Source organism: Cavia porcellus, unplaced genomic scaffold (assembly GCF_034190915.1).
Source record: "Cavia porcellus strain 051 isolate PalLab524CR breed Dunkin Hartley unplaced genomic scaffold, mCavPor4.1 scaffold_13, whole genome shotgun sequence".
NCBI classification, from domain to species: Eukaryota; Metazoa; Chordata; class Mammalia; order Rodentia; family Caviidae; genus Cavia; species Cavia porcellus.
The window spans coordinates 41,387,834-41,408,305 of NW_026947496.1; the positions used below are offsets into that span (position 1 = coordinate 41,387,834).

The following is a 20,472-nucleotide window of genomic DNA, read 5'->3' on the forward strand; positions in this document are numbered from 1 at the left end:
CATTCCTAAAACTCATTTGGAACCAGAAGAGATCTAAATAGCAAAAGCAATTCTGGAAAGCAAAGACAACTCAGGAGGTCTTTGCAATCTCATACATGAAATTATGCTACAAAGCTACTATGATAAGATCAGCATGGTATTGGGAAAAAAAACAGACTTAAGGCTCAATGGACATAATTGAGGATGCAGAAGCATTCCCAAACACACTCAGTCAACTTACCTTTGACAAATGAGCCAAATATGTTCACTGGAAGAAAGATAGTCTCTTTAATAAATGGTGCTGGAGTTCCAAGTACTGTGCATGGTAATGATGATCCTAATCTGACAGAAAAAAAGAAGATGGATTGAATACATACCTAGATGACAGAGAGATAGAGAAATGTAGATGTATGTCTACACACACACACACACACACACACACACACATATATATATATATACTTGCAGTCATAAAATATATGTTCATTTTACAAAACTTTGAATATATGTATGTTTTTGTATATGTGTATCTGTGTTCACATGTGTGTATGAAAATAAATTTATCTTATAATCCCACAATTCAGAGATAACTAGCGTTATCTTTCTGAGAAACTTCCGTTATTTAAAATGTTGCAAATGAGGCTATTATTCTTAAAAATTGTATTTTTATAATTATAAGCATCATATTATCCAATAAAATGTTTCCAAATAGTTGTCCAAATTGCATAACATGCAATCACTTATGTAATTTCAGAATGTCAACATTTGTGGATTTACTTTCCTTTTTTCAAATGATTTCACAGTGATCATCTTGGTACATAATTTGTGTTCCAAATTTGAAAACATAGCATTAAATCATATAGGTAAAATTTCTGAGTCAGATCATCTTGCAAATTATGAGGCTATTATACATTTGCAAAATTTTTCAAAGCAAAAAAAAAAAACCAAAAAACAAGCAATTTCTGTTGCCCCACCCAAAAACATTTAGTGCCTATTTTACTGAACTTCTATCCATATTGAAAATTCCTTATAAAATAGATACGTTTTCCTTCTCCCAAAACCACAAATTCCGCTTGGTTATGACTTTACAAAATATGGTCTCTATTTTTTATAGACAGGAAGATAATATAGAAACCATTTCTGTTAATTGGTTGTAAATACCTTGTAATACTTTCATTCTCTTGAATGGTTTAACACTCTCTTGTTATGTTTGATGCTATAGTATACGAAGGTATACTGAAATATTTCAAGGGAAGAGACACTATGGTAACTACTGTTATGTTGGGTTATCTTGTGGTGAAACACTATGTTGCTTAAATTGTTCTGTTCTGACCTGTGTTGTTACGTCTTTTACCTTAATCTCCTTTTTTTAAAAAAAAAATTTTTAAATATGGTCTCTATGTAATTTTACTGTTGATAGAACTTCATACACATAGACTTCAGGGGATAAACAAACTGCAAAATATATTCCTAGACAAATCCTTGACTAAAACCGTGGGGTGAACCACCTCTCTCCCCACTCATAGTCTCTCCAGGTGCTAAGAAATACAGTAACTCCACCATACAACAGTGCATGTTACATGTCTTTCTAATAATATTTGCTCAATAAGCTCAAATATTTCTTAGGCACCATCTGAAAACCAGAAATAAGACAATATTTAAAAAGACATTTTTTCGAAGTTTCTTTCATTTTTTTGAAGACTAAAAGAACAGCACAGTAATCACTAGTAGGGCTTAGGTATGGGCTGACGGAGGCACTACGAGGACATCTTGTGGGAAGGCGACAAAGTGTAGGGTTTAGTGGCTGCTCTCAGTCTTGACCTCTCAGTGCAGTCCCTTACCTCTGGTTTTCTGCACATAAATCCAATCTTCCTCTCTCTAGTTACTCAAAACCTTACAGTATCCAATACAAGCGTACCAATCTCAATGCATAGGACTCTTAGTTTCTGTAACTCCAGTATTTAAATATGTGTTTTAAAGTTGTAGTTCTAAAAAAAAAAAAAGATGCATGGTCCAGTTTTGCTTTTGTTAAGTGACGTGTCTTTATGTCTACCCAATTCAGTGGTCATTGGAAATAGGGTCACAACAGGCATCAGTCTGGCTTCCTGACTAGTATCCCTTTGAAAGAGACTAGGTGTTTATGGAAAGGAGATTTACCTTCCTGAAGTTGAGGCCAGCAAAGCAGGAGTTTTGTGTGCCTGAGTCGGATTCAAGTATAAAAAAGTAATGCAGTACAAGAACAGCTTTGCCTTAATATGCTAGGATTGAAAAATGGTTCACCGAGATCTAATCAGACATTCTTATTCTTAATCTGGTATTCTAATGTCTCTCAAAGAATATTAAAATCTGAGAACTTTGTCTATTTAGTTTGTAGCCTGTTAAAACCTTTTCTCTGACATACAAAAATTGTTAGGAGAATAAATACTACAAATCGTTTTTTAAAATTTGCAGCTAGACTCCCAAGAAGAATGTAAATATTACACAGAATAGGAAAACTTTTAGTAAATCTTCCTTGTTTTATGTTGGATATTTGACAAGACGGTGACCATTATTAAGAATAAAGCTAACTTAACATGTGGAAAAATTGATACATTATCTATAATTTTGGATAAGAAAGGAAGGACATTGTGGGAATTTATGTCTACTTTGGGATGATGAAGATTTTGACAAAATACTTTCATGAAGGTGGGAACCATCTTCCAGAGTATTATTTGAATAGTTTCTCATCAAAAGGCATTTTTGAAGGCTTTTTAGCAATATGATTTAATCACAGACTACAATCAGGTTGGTAGATCACAGGGAATTTTCTGAGGCCTATAACTCTGTCTCAAAGCTCACCAAACTTAAGAGACAAATCACCAAACCATTAAAGGCCCTATCACATTTTTCATTGAAACTGTGCTACTTTCAATTTTCCAAAATTTTAAGACATTATTTGGACCTACTTATCACAGCTCTAATTAGTTTTTTGAAAGTTTATGATTTATAGATTTTGATATTTCCATCCTGTGTAGTCACCAGTGCCAGAAATAATTGCTTAAGCCTAATTAATAAATCTTACATTCACACCAGATAATTCCGATACATGTTTTGCCTATGTTTGATATCTAAAAGCAAGTCATGAAATCAGCCTTGCAAACAAGACTCTCTAAAGTTTCATAAAACATGGTAAATGGAGTACAATGTATAATGTATTACGAATCTTATTAATTTTATTTTTTTAATTACTTGTTGGTCAGAAAATATGTGTCTAACCTAGAATAGACAGTTAAGTAAGTATTGATTCACTGTAGAATGATTACAAAGGTCTGTTTCACCATTGTTGTTTGTCAAGGTCATAGAACAGCACCAAAGACATTTTGTTCCACAAGACCAGAAGCCTCTGGAAATAAAAATCTTTCTCCAAAGACAAGACACAACAATACTCAGAAAGCAACTCTGGCACAGAGCAATCAAGACTGCAGTTCCTCCAGGATTCTGCACATGGCTAGTGGTTTTAATTCATCAGATGTGTGCAAAACACATGGAAATATCTTATTTCAACATGTTCTACTGAGGAAATGTAGAGCAATTGAAAAATCATAATTTTTTAAAATAACCTTCCATACCTGGATTGTAGTTCCTTTATTGATATTGTCTTTTCTTACTGACTCTGTCAGAAAATCCCAGTTTGAAATGTGCTGGTTTTATTTCTTCAAGAAGACTTAAGCCGTAATGTTCAACATGAATCTCTCATTTATAAGTTTGCAGCATGTTCTGCAATCAATGGGATCAAGAATTTTAAATGAAGACCTGTACCTGGCTTGTTTTTCTGATATCCACTCTATAAAAGCAGCAACAAAATCATTAACACTTTTATAACATCACGTAGAATACTTTTGCCTTAAAGATGACAGCTCGCTCTTAATGTGTTCCTGAAGAGGCAGTGAAGTTGGCTCAGCTTGGCCAGACTCTAGCATCACAAGCAGCTGCCTGATGATTTTCACAGTTATTTGAAATTGTTTAGGACACTACAATCTCATTGAGAATTTTAATAAACTTCGTAAGGCAGAGATTTAACTCCCTGGACTCTTTATTCTTGACAGGAAAAATGTTGCCTCCCATTAATAGCTGATCTTTCCTATTCTTTTTTTAATGTGTTCCCTTCCATCTTCTGTGTTGAAAACTTTTTCTGATGTTATTGAATTATATTAAAAATGTCAGACCTAAAGATTGCTCAGCTGGGGGCTGGAGTTTAGCTCAGCGGCATAAGCACCTGCCTTGCAAGCAGGCAGTCTTGAGTTCGATCCCCGGTACCGATAAAAAGGAAAAAGACAAAAAAAAAAAAAAAAAAAAAAAAAGATTGCTCAGCTAATAACAATAGAACAATGGAAAAATTCATTTGCTTCAATTGATTGTGATTCTAAGATAAAATACTTACAAAATTCACATGAGGCTATTTGCTTCCTATTTTATCAATTTCTCAGAGTGATAATACTAATGAAGTAGCTTGTCAGAATTATTCTCCAAGGTGCATGATATAACCATTCATGTCTCACACTTAGATAAACCAACCTATGACTGATACCCTAAGTCTTCTGTTTCATACTCAGACTCAGGCTTCTGCTACTCATCCACAGAATCAGGCTGGTTCCCAGGAAACAGGTGAACTGATGATCCGTCTGCTGACCCAAGGCTGAATGGATGAGAAGCTCCCTGTTTGCTACTTCTAGGTATCAGTTACAGTTCTCCTATTGCAAAACTTGGATCCAGAAAAAAGGGATAATCTGTAACATAGTCCTCCTCACATTTCCATGGAAAAACTTAGTCTCTGTTCTTAGATCATGATAGGTGACTCCTTAAAGATATGAGCTTATGCAACGATTACTCCCATTTCATTTGGATGAGAAAATTTCCTAAAGTATTGGCTCTCTCTGTATTTCTTTCTCTCTTTTTCCACCTCCCCCTCTCAAAATCTCTTCTCAATGTAATCATCTTTTCTTGTTTTAAACTTGCTTTTTACTGTCTTAAAATTCAGAAACTCAGGCCTTACCTTGCTGAAATGTAGGTATGAGCATAAGCTTAGCCTGAGTTTGGTCCATTAGTGCCCACACGACCCTCCAGTCTCCTCCCTCACCCTCTTCATGAATCTCCTGCGCTACCAGTAGGGTCACACCAGAAAACTATTTGAAATCTTTCCAATCTCATGTAAGAAGAAAGTATATAGAGAACCAGGCGTATGCATTTCCAATTGTATTTTCATCATAGTTTAATACTAAAATAATTGTTCACTGTACTTTTTGTATTTCTACGAGGCTTCTGGTAAATAAATATAGTACATGAACTGTATATTCTTCTCTTTTTCTGGACTAATCATATACATATATATTTATTCATTTATTTTTATTTACATACTTTTAAGTATAATGTGTGTTTATAAGTATTCTCAGTGGGAGGGAGGAGTGACACTCTCCCTTGGCTCCAAGTCTTTAAATTTATTTTCTTTTTCACTTGGACTCCTTGCTTTTCTTCTTTATCTGGATCAAATATTGGTAACCATTTAGATAATTATCATCTCCTCTGAAGTCTTTCCTGACCCCCTCCCAATCTGGGCAAGATAACTGTACCCTATTATTGTAGCAAGCTGTGTTTATTTCTACTAGAATGGCTTTTCTCCCTTAATAGGCCAATATTTCATTGAAGGCAAAGATTCTTTTTCACATCTTTTATTCCTTGCACTTGACATAATTAAGAAGATTCCATAAATATCTTTTGAACAACAAAACACCAATTTGAAGAGAAACAACCCTCTTGATACTTAGAGATCACTCAAACAAGCAGGTTAGAGGCCAGGTTTCTATCGTTAAGTGAACCCCAAGACCTGTGGTGAGAATTAATAGGCACAGATCTAAAACACTAGCCTGAAGTAATGTTGAATTATTAGAACCAAAATAGCATTAAATGCAGCCTGAAGATTAGCTCAAAAATATCCATAAAGATCATTTTGCTATGTCTCATGCTTAAAAATGATGCTATAAAGAATTAAAGCCACATTACACAATATATATGTCTTTGAATATTCTAAATCTTTCCAGGGCCAGATGTGAGAAGAAAGTTTATAGAGCACCAATCATATGCATTTCCAACCATAATTTCATCATAATTTAATATTAAAATAATTATGTTCACTGTATTTTTTTTATATTTCTATGAGGCTTCTGGCAAAGAAATGAACTATATATTCTTCTCTGTTTCTGAACATTTCATATATATATACATATACATATACATATATACATATATAGAGACAGAAAGAGAGAGAGGGAGAGACCTGTAAATACACTATATACACTTAGCTCTAGTGCCATCAGGACAAGATTTTTGCATTTGCCTAGAGTATGGTACTTTTCGGTTAATTTTACTTATCAAGAAATCTATGGAGGATTTGGCTGTCAACTTTCTTTTGAACAGCATCAGAAGCAGCCAAACTCAAATCTCATTTTACAAGAAACTAAATCACTATTTCTCTAGGTAAGAATTCTGTTGTATGTAAGAGTATGTAAACAAGATGCAAATCCTAATTATCAAGACATTTTTGTGTGATTTCAACATTCTTTTTGAAATATACTCTCTGAAAAGTGACTGCTTATGTTTAAAACAGTTTAGAGAGTAGAAGAACATTTTTTCTAGCCATCTCTTTTGTGTGGAGTAGTAAAGGAACCTAAACTGAATGTAAAAGGATCCATGTTCTGTTTCACATGTGGAGGCGAAACTGTGAAAAAGAATAAGTGCTCAAGTTTGGGACCTGGGTGTTGAGAGGACAGAGGGAGTCTGGATTTAACATACACGTGTTCAATATACTGAACATTATTACTGTGCACAGTACATACATGTTAATCAAAAATAACATAAAATAAAAGATAGTCTTTTGCTAAGCAAAATTACTGCACCCATAAAATTTTAAGGTATTAATTTTTCAAGTAAAAATCATGCAGCAATTACTGCTCAGTGATTCATTTAGAATTAGTACTTTTATAGAAGAAAGAGTCTTTTGAACTTAGAAAACATTTTTCAAATTGGCAGGTGACAGCTTTACAAATAGTAGCATATCACTTTACAAATAGCAACATATATTTTCTGATAAAACATCTTCTATTCAAAGAAGTAAAAGAAGTAATTTCATGTCTCTTTTGCCAAACTTTTCAGGCTATAATTGTTAATATATAATATAAACCTGTGATGCAGTATGTTATGATTATATATGATTCCTTTTTTCCAATTCTTACTTTATCACAAAATTCTTTCATTAGGCAAGCACACTAAATGAGGAAAAATGTAAGCCTTGGTGAAATCTCTGAAGTTCAATTCATAAGAAATTTGAATTTTTTAAATATAAAAGAAAATCAAATGTAGAAAATTTAATAATGATACATTAGGAAGTAGTATGAAATTATAAAAATGTTCTTGGTACTACACTTTTGTAATGTCATGTATTATACATTTTTAAGTCCAGTCAGTTTCTTTTCAAAGGTATAAGTTCTAGTAGCTCTGTATTGAAAAATGTCTTTATAAAATTTAGATGTGCATAAGTTAGAGAGAGCCTGGGCTTCATGATTTGTAGGAAGGGATAAATCACAGTAAGAAAAAGAGAGGAAACCAGACATCTCAAGGTGTACATTTTATATAAAAATCCCTGATTTAACATAGCATTCAGTAGGTTGTTTATGGCAGAGCCTTAACATTTCTAATTTGTAGTTTTGCCATCCCTGTTTTTACCATGTTTTATAAAAAATTAATAAGGATTAATATAGTAATATCATTAGGGTTTTAAGGAATTTTTCTTGTGATGATTTGCTATTAAATAATGAAGAATCATTTACAAATGCTCACATCTGTTTCTAAAGATAGATAACATCTAAAGAACATTCCCCTTAACTATAGATTTTTTCAAAGTAATATACTCGCATTATTCCAATTCAAGACATCGCACATATACACAGATATTCTTTAATTCAGTCTGCTGATACTACTGTGAAGCTGTTAATCTTCACTTAACCTGTTCATGCAATGACTAAAGTGTAAATTCAATTCAATTAATATTTATTGAGAACTCATAGGGTGTACAGCACTGCACAAAGGATTGTAAAGTCAGTCAACGAATCAGGCACACATTTTTTGACAAGCATTGTATCTTCCATCTCTGGGGAATATTTACTCCCAGCTTAGAACAACATGAGCAATACAAATTAGAGTCCTGTTAGAAGAGATGCCAGTACTTGAACTCATCCAGAATGACCTAACATCATTTACACAGAAAAGAAGAGAACAGATGTCATTCCTAGGGCTCTGACCTTGCCCTATAGGGCCCAGGAGGTGGGCATCATACTGAGTACAGAAAGAATGACAGACCACCATCTGAAATACTCCATAGGCTTCCATTTTTCTCTAGCCATCAGTTATGTAGGATGCAAACAATTCCTTTGAGTCTTGACGGACTCTTTATATTCAAAGATACTTATTAAAATATAAATACCCAGGAAAATAGGGAAGAGCAGGAAATAAGGAACAGCAGTAGTGATTTAGCTTTTTTAGCTCCCCTTCTAGAAAGCAAGTAAGGAACTGGGACATCAGACCCTTACATCTGTGAAGGACAGCTTCAATGGATATCAGTGTCAGATTTTCCACATGAACCCCCACATCCAAGCAGGAGGGGAAAAGCATTGGCATCAAGCTCTGTGTGATTTATCCACTATTCAGAAACAGCAGAGTACAGCAACAGACCTGAGATTCCCAACACCCGGCAGCCAATGCAGAACAAATGCTGAACAGAAAGCAAGGTTTCAAATTCTGTAAAGCTACACATAAAATATCTAAGTAAGACATTCCAGGATTGCAGCAGTCAGGATCTCAAGGAATCTTACAACTGGATACTCCAGTTTGGGCTCCAGAGTACTGAGCACATGGATATCATCACGTACTGTTTACAACAAGAAAATCTGAACTTTAAAAAGATCTTCATGGACTCACTGGAAACCTAAGGTCTCAGAGCAAACTCCACTTGGAAATGGAGAGAGACACAGTCCCTGCCCACTCACTGAGCAGAAGATGCTGGAGCCGCAGGCAGGTATAAGCACCCAAGTGGTCATTCTGATGATTTGTGGAAGTCTAAGTGTGAACTGGCATGGGAGTGAGAAATTCTGAGGGAATTCTCTCTTAGAGAGGCCACATTTTCTTAGGATTCCCTTCCAGAAACCCCAGGAGTTTCTCATGGTGAAGACTGCAGAAAGATCCTCACCTTGAAAGGCTCCCAGAGCCTTCTCAAACCAGAAGCCATGACTCCACAATAAAGACCCAGCCAGATCCTCATCCCATCTGGGAAAGGACATCACTATACTCACACCTCCGCACTTTATATTTCTTTCTCAATTTTCTCATGCACTTTCTTGTGTTTCTTTCTCTACGGGAGAAGAAATCATGGGGGACGGGGAAGACAGGGCTTCATTGCCCTGATTGGGAGCAGAGCAACCAGGAAAGGAAGTAGACAACACAGGAAAGAAATATCTGCCACGGAAAAACACCTGTCTAGATCACAGATGTGTGACTACACTAAGATTTAATCAAAAATTATGTGCTAATTTCCCTTCTTGAAAACTTACTACCACACCAACAGAGAGGAAGCATCAGGACAGAGCTCTCCAGTCAGCAACCTCTGCAGACTGTTTCTCGAAGAATCCGGGAAGGCCAAGATCAAGAGGGGAGATGAAGGAAGGACTGGAGGAAAATGTTACTTCTGGCACCTCTGACTATAGCTAATAATAAACACAGCCCATGCCTAGCCACATAACCGTGGGGCCATACAAAGACTATAAAAGACACAGAAGGTGGGATGTTAAAGCCATTACATTAGAAAAGACATTCTGATGCTTCACTTCTTGTAAAAGTTCAGAAAAAAATCTTCTAGCATAAAGCAACAAAAAATGGTGAGGTACTATCCAATAGAATGTCCCTGGAAGAAAAGAATAAAAGTAAAAGCCAAATAAATGTTCTTCTATCAATAAAAACACACCAGAAAACCAGGCCTGCAAAACAAATAAAATGTAAAGAAACTATCATTTCCAAACAAAATAATAAACATAGACTAAAATATGAAATAATAGCTTAAATCAGAGCCACAAATATTCAGTAATAAGACAAGTGACTAAGAAAAAATAGAAAATAAGAAATTATTTCAGAATTTTTGACTTACTACAAGAAGCATCAGGAAAAATAAATACAACAGATAGTGTCAAAATGATAAAGAGGATGGAAATAATAGGATAAAATAGGATAAATTAAAGTAAGAGAAAAGATAAAGAGCATATAAAACACTTAACAGAAGGGCAATTTTACAGGAATCTGTACTAGTACTCTCCAGAATCCATAATCAAACAAAGAAGTAGTACCAGAGGCAAAATTTACAATTCAAATGGTTTTCCTGAAACTGATTTTAAAATATGAAAGTATATGATTCAGGGTCACAATGAATATCTGAAACAAGTTTAGAATTAACAATAACATAAAATCTAGTAAAAATACTAAAATTTAAAGGAAAAAATATTTTGGAATTCCATGCAAAAGAAAATAAGTTTATTCAAAAGAGAAAGGAAATCAGACTGTTGTCAGATCTTTGACAGCCTCATTTTAAGGTAGAGAAAAATTAAGACTTTTTCTTTGAAGCCTCCAGGTAACCAAGTACGAGCCAAAGATACTGCACCATCTATCACATTAGAAGGGTTATCTGGACCCAAGTGCCCTGGCTGCCTCTGTTTCTGAATTGTCCCCCCACTTCCTGTGAACAGCTCATAGCCACATCTTTTTTTCTTTGTTTCTATACAATCTAATCTGGTGTCTCACAAAAAGAAGAGGGTCAAAAGTGCTTGCTGAATTTACGAATGAATTCTGTTAAACTACATCAGTAAACTGTGACTTCCCTCACATTCTACGAGAATATAATTTAATTTTTTCCTACATCTTTTCATCATTCTCATTATATTGCTAAGTGCTTTTCATAAATTTGTACCTCCAAAAATATCATTGTTCCCTTGTTGCCAACAAAATCAAGGCATTATCTTAGCAGGCAGCCAAGGGAACTGGAGATGATAGATAGACAGATGGATAGAGATAGATAGACTCTCACTGCTTTTTCCCAGCCAATCTCTTTATGTAGTTTTTCCTTATTTTCAGCCTTCTCTCAACTTCTCCATCCAGACTTCAATCTATGATGTTCATTTCCTTGCACACTGTATTTTTTAGTTGCTATATATTATACTAACCCCTCTCAAGAATTTAAAAAAAAATCAAAATCATGTGGAAATTAATATTTATTTATGAATCCATGTAGATTTGATAGAAGTTGTAGTCTTTCTCTTGGAAAAAATCTGAATGTCACACACATACACTCACACACATATGCACCTGCAGTATTCTCTATAATGGCAAGACATTTTGCACATCCGCAAGCATGGCCTCTGCAGTGGATCCACAGTTTCACATGCCACTTGCCTACAGAACCAGTCAAGGTACAGTCAGCCAGAACAAGCACTGTTTGGCCTCCATCAGCCTGCAGCCCTGCCCTTGAATTTCACAAGGTCACACTGCCTCCTTTCTCTTTCCCACCCACTATCTGACACACAGCATGTGGTTTTTTGGCACTGGGTGGAGAAAAAAGTTTTTGCATGAACTCCTCATTTATCTTCTTCCCTCTGCCATCATCAATCACCCAATCACAGCCACCAAACAGAGGATGGAAGAAATAATAGCTAAAATATGAGGGAGCATTGGATTTCTCTAGGTGGGTACTTTTGTTTCAACTTCCATTATTTTCCCATTTTATCTCATTTTTTAAAAATCAATAACTTTATTCTATGGAGTCAGAAAACTTCTGTATGAGTTGCTTAAACACCAGAGCAGTGTGGATAATAATTCTTAGATTTGATGCCAGAAACATCAAATCTAGTCTTTTGTTTTTCTTTTTATACCAACCAAATGAGAAAAGAAATTTATGAAGCCTTTTGAGACAATTTCTCATTTACAAAAAAAAGTCTATTTTATCTTAAAAATATGGAGAACAAATAAAATGCTATCGAACAATATTCTGTGCTGAGTATTTTACAAAATTTCAATGTTAGCACTACTTAATGTTAGTATAGTAACTAAACAGAATCTATCAGCTTTCCTCACATTAAGTCTTTAAACACAGGCTGATGGACGGGATGTAAGGATGAATGTTCCCTCATTTATATCCTTATTCTATTCATTCAGAAGATTCCTTCGACACAGACCATAGATTGTGCATTATCCTTGGCTCTGGATACTCAGCAGGAAGTACCTCCAAGAGACCTTTAGGCTCACCATTCTTATGTGCTACTGTGTTTGGACGGAGAATGACAATCGCAGATGTAGATACCCTGGGCAAGTTAGATGTTGATGCTGCAGATGTTACATAGAAATTAAAGGGAGATTTGTTTACAGGGATTGAAGAGGATTTCCTTTATAGATAGCTAACAAAGCCTCCTCTAAGAAACAGCCGTGGAGCCTTGAACATATCAAGTATAAAAAAATTAGAAAATGCAGCTATACCTGGGTGACCATAACCACAAAAGCCTTTCAGGATGAATGGGCTCTGCAAAAAGTAAACGCCCTGAGGTTTATGCAAAATGAGCCAAAGATGACTGCAGGAAGTAGGCACTACTCATGAGGAGCTTTGTGGAACTTATGATAAGAATTGTGGACTTTATACTAAATGTAATGGTCAATGACTGGAATACTTATACCTGGGGATGAAGATCCCTTCATAAAAATACTCTGTTCTACAAATTTTTTTAAAAAACATGTAAAATCTAATTGGTTGTTATTCAAAGACACAGTCAAAAGTTCTTATATCATCTAAGAAAAATTCTCCACTAAAATCATTCTAAAATTGAGAATTAAATTTTATTTGTAAATATATAAATTATATATTCTAAGTATAACATTTGACATATATGTATTATAGTTAGTATGTAATGGTGTTACATAAAGCATAATATATAGTGCAGTAAGAACACTATATATTTTATATTTTATAATGATACTGGGTGTTGGAAGTTGAACATATGAACTTTAGGAAGGACAGAAGTCACAGAAGTCACTTTAAAATTCCAATGGTGGGAGTCATGAAGTGGAGCTGACAAAATGACAATAGTTTTTGTATTTATGATAATATAATATTCTCCTGATTCCTTGTGCAATGACTCACAGATTTTTCACTAAAATTTTGTGTAACATACACATATACTTTGGCTTGTGAAAAGCATTATAGAACCTTTGAAAGAAGTTCATTCAAGGATTGCCATGTTCCAATTAGCCATTCTTATTTAAATCTACTTCAAGACACATAAGCAAGCTGCCCCTCTTCTAATAAATTGGAAGAATGTCATTAAATTGCCAGCTTTCTCTGCTCTGTAACAATATACTATTTACTAAGCAAATTAGATTCCAGACACAAGTGTCAAGTCTGTGAAATGGAATCAAATCATTGTATTGTTTAGAATCAATTGTACAGAGGAATGGAAGCAGAAAAAGAGAGAGAAAAACTCATGGCAGAAATGAATGCTATTTGAGGCTTCCGGGAGAACATGGTGGACAGACAACAGCAACTACCGGAGGCTCTCTGAAAGGCTCGGCTCAGAGGCCAGGAATGATGCGGACTAAGGAGACACGAACCGATAGAGATATGCTCTGCTGACTCAGGAACGAACTGGGCTGAGAGAAACCAACTTAGAATACAGTCCTGGTGCTAAAATAGGAACAGAAAAGACTCGGTGTGGAGGCTTGACTCCGCGCCATTGGAAACCGCGATTTGGGTTTCCCGCCGCCCGGCGGCTGGCTGCCTCCACAAGCGGCTCAGCAAGGAGAGACGCGAAGAGCTCTGGGAACGGGAGTCTGCGAACGGAGTCGAAAACAGGACCGACAAGGAGGCGTACACGAAAACTGACTGGTGGCGAGGTGAGTGAGAAACTGACCCCCTACCACAGTTTGACTCCAGCGGAGGACTTTCTGGGCTCGGGCAGTCCTGTAAGAGCAGGGCGCAGTGGCGACTCCAGCCACACATTCCCCTCTTGGACGGGATTGGTGAAAAGTGCCTGGCCTGTGTGACGCTGCTGGCGGACTCCCTAGGCTGGCCTAACCCAGATCCCAGAGCCTGACGGTGGCCCGGAGGAGTGACTGACTCCCGCGTAGGCTGCCTCCCCCGCAACTCCCTGGGGCGCAGCGGTGGGCGGGAACAACTAGCCAGCGCAATTTGATCAGGCTGTGGCTGACAGGCAGGGAAGCCGGGCCTCCTATGTAAGCTTGCATTTTATAAGGAACAGAAAATATGGGGAAGGGAAGCAACAAAAAAGGCTCCTCGGCCCCCAATTCTGAGAAACAGGCAATAGTGGACACCGCACCAATATACATTAAGCGCCATATAGAGAGCCTCATAGACCAATTCAGGAATGAAGTTATCAACGACCTGAAGCTAGAAGTATGCAGAATAGTTAGAGAAATGCTAAGCACCACCCAGGAAAAAACAGATGGTGGAATGGAAGAACAGAAAAAGAGGGGAGAATTGCTTGATGGAGAAAACAGAGAAAGCATTGAGTATGTGAAGCAGGTTCAAAGGGACTATCAAGAAATTAAGAAGTCCATCCAAGACTGGCATAACAGCTTGAAAGAAACAAAGGACAGACTATCTGAACTGGAGGGCAGACTTGTATTATGGGAGAATGAAATGAAAAACTTCTTAAAAATAACAAAGAAACAAACAGCAATAATACAAAGACAAGAAGATAAGAGGAGCCATAACTTAAGGATTAAGAACATAAAAGAAGAAGTAGAGACACAAACAAGTGAACTACAAAAGCTACTTACAGAAATAATCCAGGAGAATTTTCCTAATTTAGCAAAAGGTAAAGATACTCAGATGTATGAGGCATACAGGACCCCAGCTACCTACAACCCTAACAGAGAAACACCCAGGCATATAATAATAAAAATTCCAGAAATTCAATACAAGAACAGAATATTAAAAGCTGTAAGAGACAAGAAACAGATCACTTACAAGGGAACACCCATCAGAATTACAGCAGATTTCTCTGCACAAACCATCAAATCACGAAGAGCATGGGGGGAAATAATTCAAGCTTTGAAAGATAATAATCTCCAGCCAAGATTGAGATATCCTGCACAACTGTCCCTGGAAATTGATGGAAAAACGAGGTGCTTCCAGGATAAAGAGGAACTGGGGGAATTTGCAACCAACCAATTCAACCCTACAGAAAGTATTGCAGGATATTCTAAAAAAAGAAAAATACAAAGAACCCAGAAATAGTGGCGAGGAGGCCACAACAAATGGAGCAGAGAACAAAATGAAGAAGACAAACTGACAGCTACTGACAGAAAAAGAGCTCAACAGAAATGAGACAGAGAAGATTGGATGATAGGAACAGCTATTTTGGAGAAAATGACATCTTAATAGGTAATACTGATTTAGTACCATCTTGTTTTGAAGTCTCATCTAGCTTTTGTTCTTCTGTCTCCAATGGTCTAAACAGGTTGTATCTTATTGGATTTTATTATGTACGACAGTATAAGCAAAAACCTTTTAAAGACAAGGAGATTATACAGAAACCATTGTTCATTTTCTGTTAGTCGATTCTAAATACCCTGTAATACTGTCATTCTCTTAAATGGTTTTACATTGTTTTGATATACTTAATGCTACAGTATACGAAGTTGTACTCAAGGACTTCAAGGAAAGAGTCAATATGGTAACTACTTTTGGGTCGGAATTATCTGGTGGTGAAACACTATTCTGCTTAAATGGTTATGTTTTGATCTGCCCTGTTTCGCTGTTATACCCTCTTTTTTTCTCAATCTCCACTCCATTATTTACTTTTCCATTTTTATCCGTTTAATTAAAGGGAAAAAATAGCAGGATATAATATAGTAACCCACTTTGACTTTCTATTATCTCGATTTGAAGCCCTGTATTACTCTCACCATCTTGTTTTTGACTGAGGTTCCTCTATTCTGTTTTACTGGATAGTATCAGGTTCGAAAGTTTAGGCATCAGCTGAGAAGATAATGAGATTCATTATAACGCCCATTCTCGACTTTTATCTACTTTTGAAGACCTACAATGTCTCCAATGTTTTGGTTTTGTCGGTTTTGTTCTTTACTGTTTTGTTCAATTGTATTACAACTAATGATACAGGCAATTCTATTAGAGATAGCGGGAGGCATTACGGTAACCATTGTTGATCACCTTGTATTATGTTTTTATATTATCTATTATGTCCACCCTTTTGACTTGACCGATTCTGTTCTGTTATGTCACATTTGGTTTTACTCTCTTCCAAAAAAGCAGTAAGAACCGTGGGAGCAATGAAACCCAAAATGTGTAATAGTCATTGTACAAAAGAGAGGAAAAGAAAGTGCTCTAAACTATATAACTGCATGTATATTTAAGTGTATAAGATAGAAAATGATATCACAGAGTTTTATTGGATCATTGAACAGAACTGTTTGCAGTATCATTGTTGGAATGTCCACTCTACAAGCTTTAATTTTGTGACTTCAACAATTATTTCTAAGATGGCAATATGTAATCCATTAACTAGTGATTTCCTACTGAGCATTTTTTTCTTCTGTAAATCTGTATAACTTGTACCCCTTCACTGTTTTTTTTTCTTTTCTCCTTAAATAAAAAATAAAAAATTAAAAATAAAGAAATGAATGCTATTTGCATGTGATTGGCTGCATTCATACACCTAATTTGGGTCAGGTAGAATCTTCTGAGAATTTGGTATGAATTTTAACTTTTTACGACATGGACTTGACCAAGGGAGTGACTGAAAGCTTCTAGCTACATCTCACGGGGCCCAGCTTGAGACCTGGTTCTCATGCCCTGTCCACAGCTCTGCTTTAGGTGGCACCTCTGTCTCCCCACCCTGCCCTCCATCACTTTCTCTCCCTCCCTCCCAGAAACAAGCCTGCATGTTCACCGCATGTTCATATGGAGAATTTTTACCCTTTTTAAGGCAAACTTGGTTCCAAAACTTTGTTTCCATGCAGCAGTGCTGTTCCGGATGTGTAACATTTTCTGAAATGTTATTATATTCTTAAAACAGGTTGTCCTCCAACTCATAATTAAAGTTGACTATTGATATGTAACTGTTTTCATTTTATAATTTTCCAAGAAAAATCTTAAGCAGAAAACATTTAATATTATACATATTTATGTATATTTTTAATTTAGGGGTTCAGCTAACAAAGGAATGTGAATATTTAATTGTAATATAATGAATAACAAGAGTCACTGATTATATTGACTAGATCTTTGCTCCAAACATCACTGGTTTATGTTTTCTGATTTCTTTCTACCAAAATACGTCATAGTGTTAAAACTTTGTTATGTTTTAAAAATCCAGTGAGATAATCATTCAGTCATGACATCCTCTACTATGAGTTTAATTATGTCACAACCAGGTGGTCAGTTCATGACTAGGAATTGTGCTTCCTTAAAATGAAAGCAGGTAACAGAGAGAAAACTCAAGATAGAAATCAGTCTCAGGCATCAAGCCATTTTTTCTTGCTGTATTTTATTCCTCAGAGCAAATTACTAGCCCAGCCCACAGTCATGGGGAGGAAATTACATAAGTGAGAGACCCAGAGGGAATCTTGGAAGATTGCTTTAGAAGTCATTTGTCCTAACTAAACTCAAAGAGACAAAAAGCTAACATTGAAACTCTACATTTGACCTTTTATGACTTCTTATTCTTCCATGTAAAATTATAGGAACAAAATTGTCAGAATAAACTCATAAGTCACTCAAACACTTGGACTTTTCTTGTCGATTAACATGTAAGGAAGATCCAGCAAGATAAATTCTGAATGCAGTTTTCAAAAAATTGTGCTGCATCTAGGTAATTCTTATTTCAGTACAAAATGTAATCTTAACTAATGCTATTTTCCTTCCTTCAAACTGAAGAAAATATAGTCTAGTTATGCTTTAAAGATATTATCATATTGTCAAGTTTTTTAGCTTTTAATTTCATTGTAAGGCACTTAGAAGTTTCATTAGGATTCTTAACTGATTAAGATACTGGCTTGTCTATTTAGCTCATAAAAAAGTTTAAGATTGTATTACTTCTTTAATTCACTAAATTATTGCAAGTGCACACCTTAAATTTATTTTTAAAAAATAAAAATTTAACTAGTTTATTTAACTTAATAAATGATGGTGATTTTTATATGATTATAACAAACACACAAATGGTAAATTTAGTATTTTCTTATGATCATACAATTGTTGGGGACCTGATGTTAGACTTCATATTTTTTGTGCTAAACAACACTTCGTAGAAAGGTGCTTGCTTGCTAGCCTCAAGTTACAAAATTACATTCCTGATAGTCTTGACTCCCAGAACCACCCTTAGCTGTTATTTCTTCAGTACAAGACAGAAAATTTGCTTACAATAGATTAAACAAAGGTTATATTTATTAACCCTATTTAATCATCACAGTCAAGCAAACAACTTTAATCAGAAGAATAAAGCTGAGGCTCAATATTTAAACTGTGCATAAAAATACAGTATTTAATCTAATCAAGTTGGTCGACAATGAATGTGCTACATTTAATGTTTGCTCTTCAAATCTGGAATCCATTCCCTCTGTCACTCTAACTCCTAAACCCAATTTGGAAATAGTTTGCATTATATGCTATCTCACAGCTTCTTATGTTTGCTAACCAAATATAATATGTTTGAAGACTTTGTCTTCCCGAATGTGACATTGTTAAAAATCAAATGTGTTCAACAGTTACAGCTGCTGTTGGAATAAAGAATGTATTTCTTAAAAAGTGATGTATAAAATTATATACATGCACATAAAGAGTGCTGATTCCTTCTTTACTATTTTGGGCTTTAAAAATTGATTATATGTATTTATTTTTTTCTCAACTAGGCTAGATGTTACATCTTGATGAACACTAATAAGAAACTGTTTTCTCATCTAAGGTCTCCTGTTCAAGTATTTCTACATAGAGGAAATGTGTGTGTGTGTGTGTGTGTGTGTGTGTGTGTGTGTGTGCACAGAAGACTTGACATGAAAATATCAGGGATCTACAGCTATTTGTTCGGTAAGCACAACAAAAAGAGAACGTGTTTCTCTCAGGCTTTTTCTCTTAATTTGCCCATCACACTACTAGTAATGTTTTAGTAAATCTCATGACAGTAATATCAGTGAAAGAATTTGTTTCACTCAGGCTAAGGATAGCCATTTAACAAACTAATTAAGGAGCACACAGTCGTCCTCACCAGTGCCAAGAGGTCAGCATTTTAATTGCTTCCTACAAGCTGAGGTCCAGTTCTCTAGCTTCCTACACTCCAAAACAACATTAACTTGGATTTGCAGGATGATTCATTCAGCTTTTACTTTTTAAATTTACTTTACTTTCAACTTACTCATTGGAAAAACAGACGTTGAGTTCTTGAATTGAACCTGGTGCTGTTCTACTCACCAGAATACAGCAATAAACAAAACCCTCAAATGATGTGTCCCAGAGTAAAAGAAAACTCAAATAGTACTTTGTGAGATGGTAAGTACTATGAAAAAGACATAGCAAGAGAAAGAGATAGGGAATGTAGGAGTTGGTGCTGCAATCAGACATTAACAATTGAGCCTCATCAGACAATTAACAATTGAGCAAAGACTTGAAAAAGAGCAGCAAGCCATGAAAATAATTAGAGAAGGCATTTCCACAGAGGGACTGGTTATCAAGACTACAAAGCAGGAGGGATGGGTATGTTTGAAGTGAAGTGAGAAAAAGGATGCAGGCAGAAAGAAATGGTGTCCACAAGCTGATCAGGAAATTCTCCAACCGAAGGCATCTGAATGATGTAGGAACAGCGAGTTTTGGGGAAGAATCAAGCTGACAGCTTTATGCACCATGCAGTAACTCAGGGAGAGATGATGGTGGTTTGGATCAGACTGGTAATGTTCCATAGATGGAGACTACAGGTATCCACAAGGCCCAAATAACAGACTACATTATAAATTCAAGAAAAGCTGAAGATGATTCTATAAACTCTTACCTGAAGAAACTAGTTATTTTCCTCCTTCTCCTTCTCCTCCTTCTCCTTCTCCTCCTTCTCTTTGTCTTCTTTTTTTTTTTTTTTTTTTTTTTTTTTTTTTTTTTTTTGGTAGGGGAGTGATGATGTTGAGCAAAGGTCAAAAAACCCATTTAGGAAATGTTGAGCTTGAGACACAATTGGGAAAAGGAGGGTTCAGGAGAGAAGTTGAGCCAGAAAGATTCTGCAGAGTTCTTCATATATTTGCACTTAGTGATTAAACTTCAAAGCCAGGATGAGACAACTAAAGGAATCAGTCCAGATGAGAAAAGTTCAGTGACTTAAACTGGACGATCCAAAATCTAGAGGTAACAGCACCAGA

The 20,472-nt window shown here is 35.7% G+C and overlaps 1 long non-coding RNA gene across 1 annotated transcript in view; it reads right to left on the reverse strand.

The window, feature by feature from the left end:
- The window catches only part of LOC134478546 (uncharacterized), a 364,684-nt gene that overhangs the window by 46,653 nt on the left and 297,559 nt on the right, over positions 1 to 20,472 (reverse strand). Inside the window, exons 5-6 of the long non-coding RNA XR_010051254.1 lie at positions 3,588 to 3,735; positions 221 to 321 (exon numbers count right to left, since the gene is read on the reverse strand). This is a non-coding gene — a long non-coding RNA (uncharacterized LOC134478546). The remainder of the gene's footprint in view (positions 1 to 220; positions 322 to 3,587; positions 3,736 to 20,472) is intronic.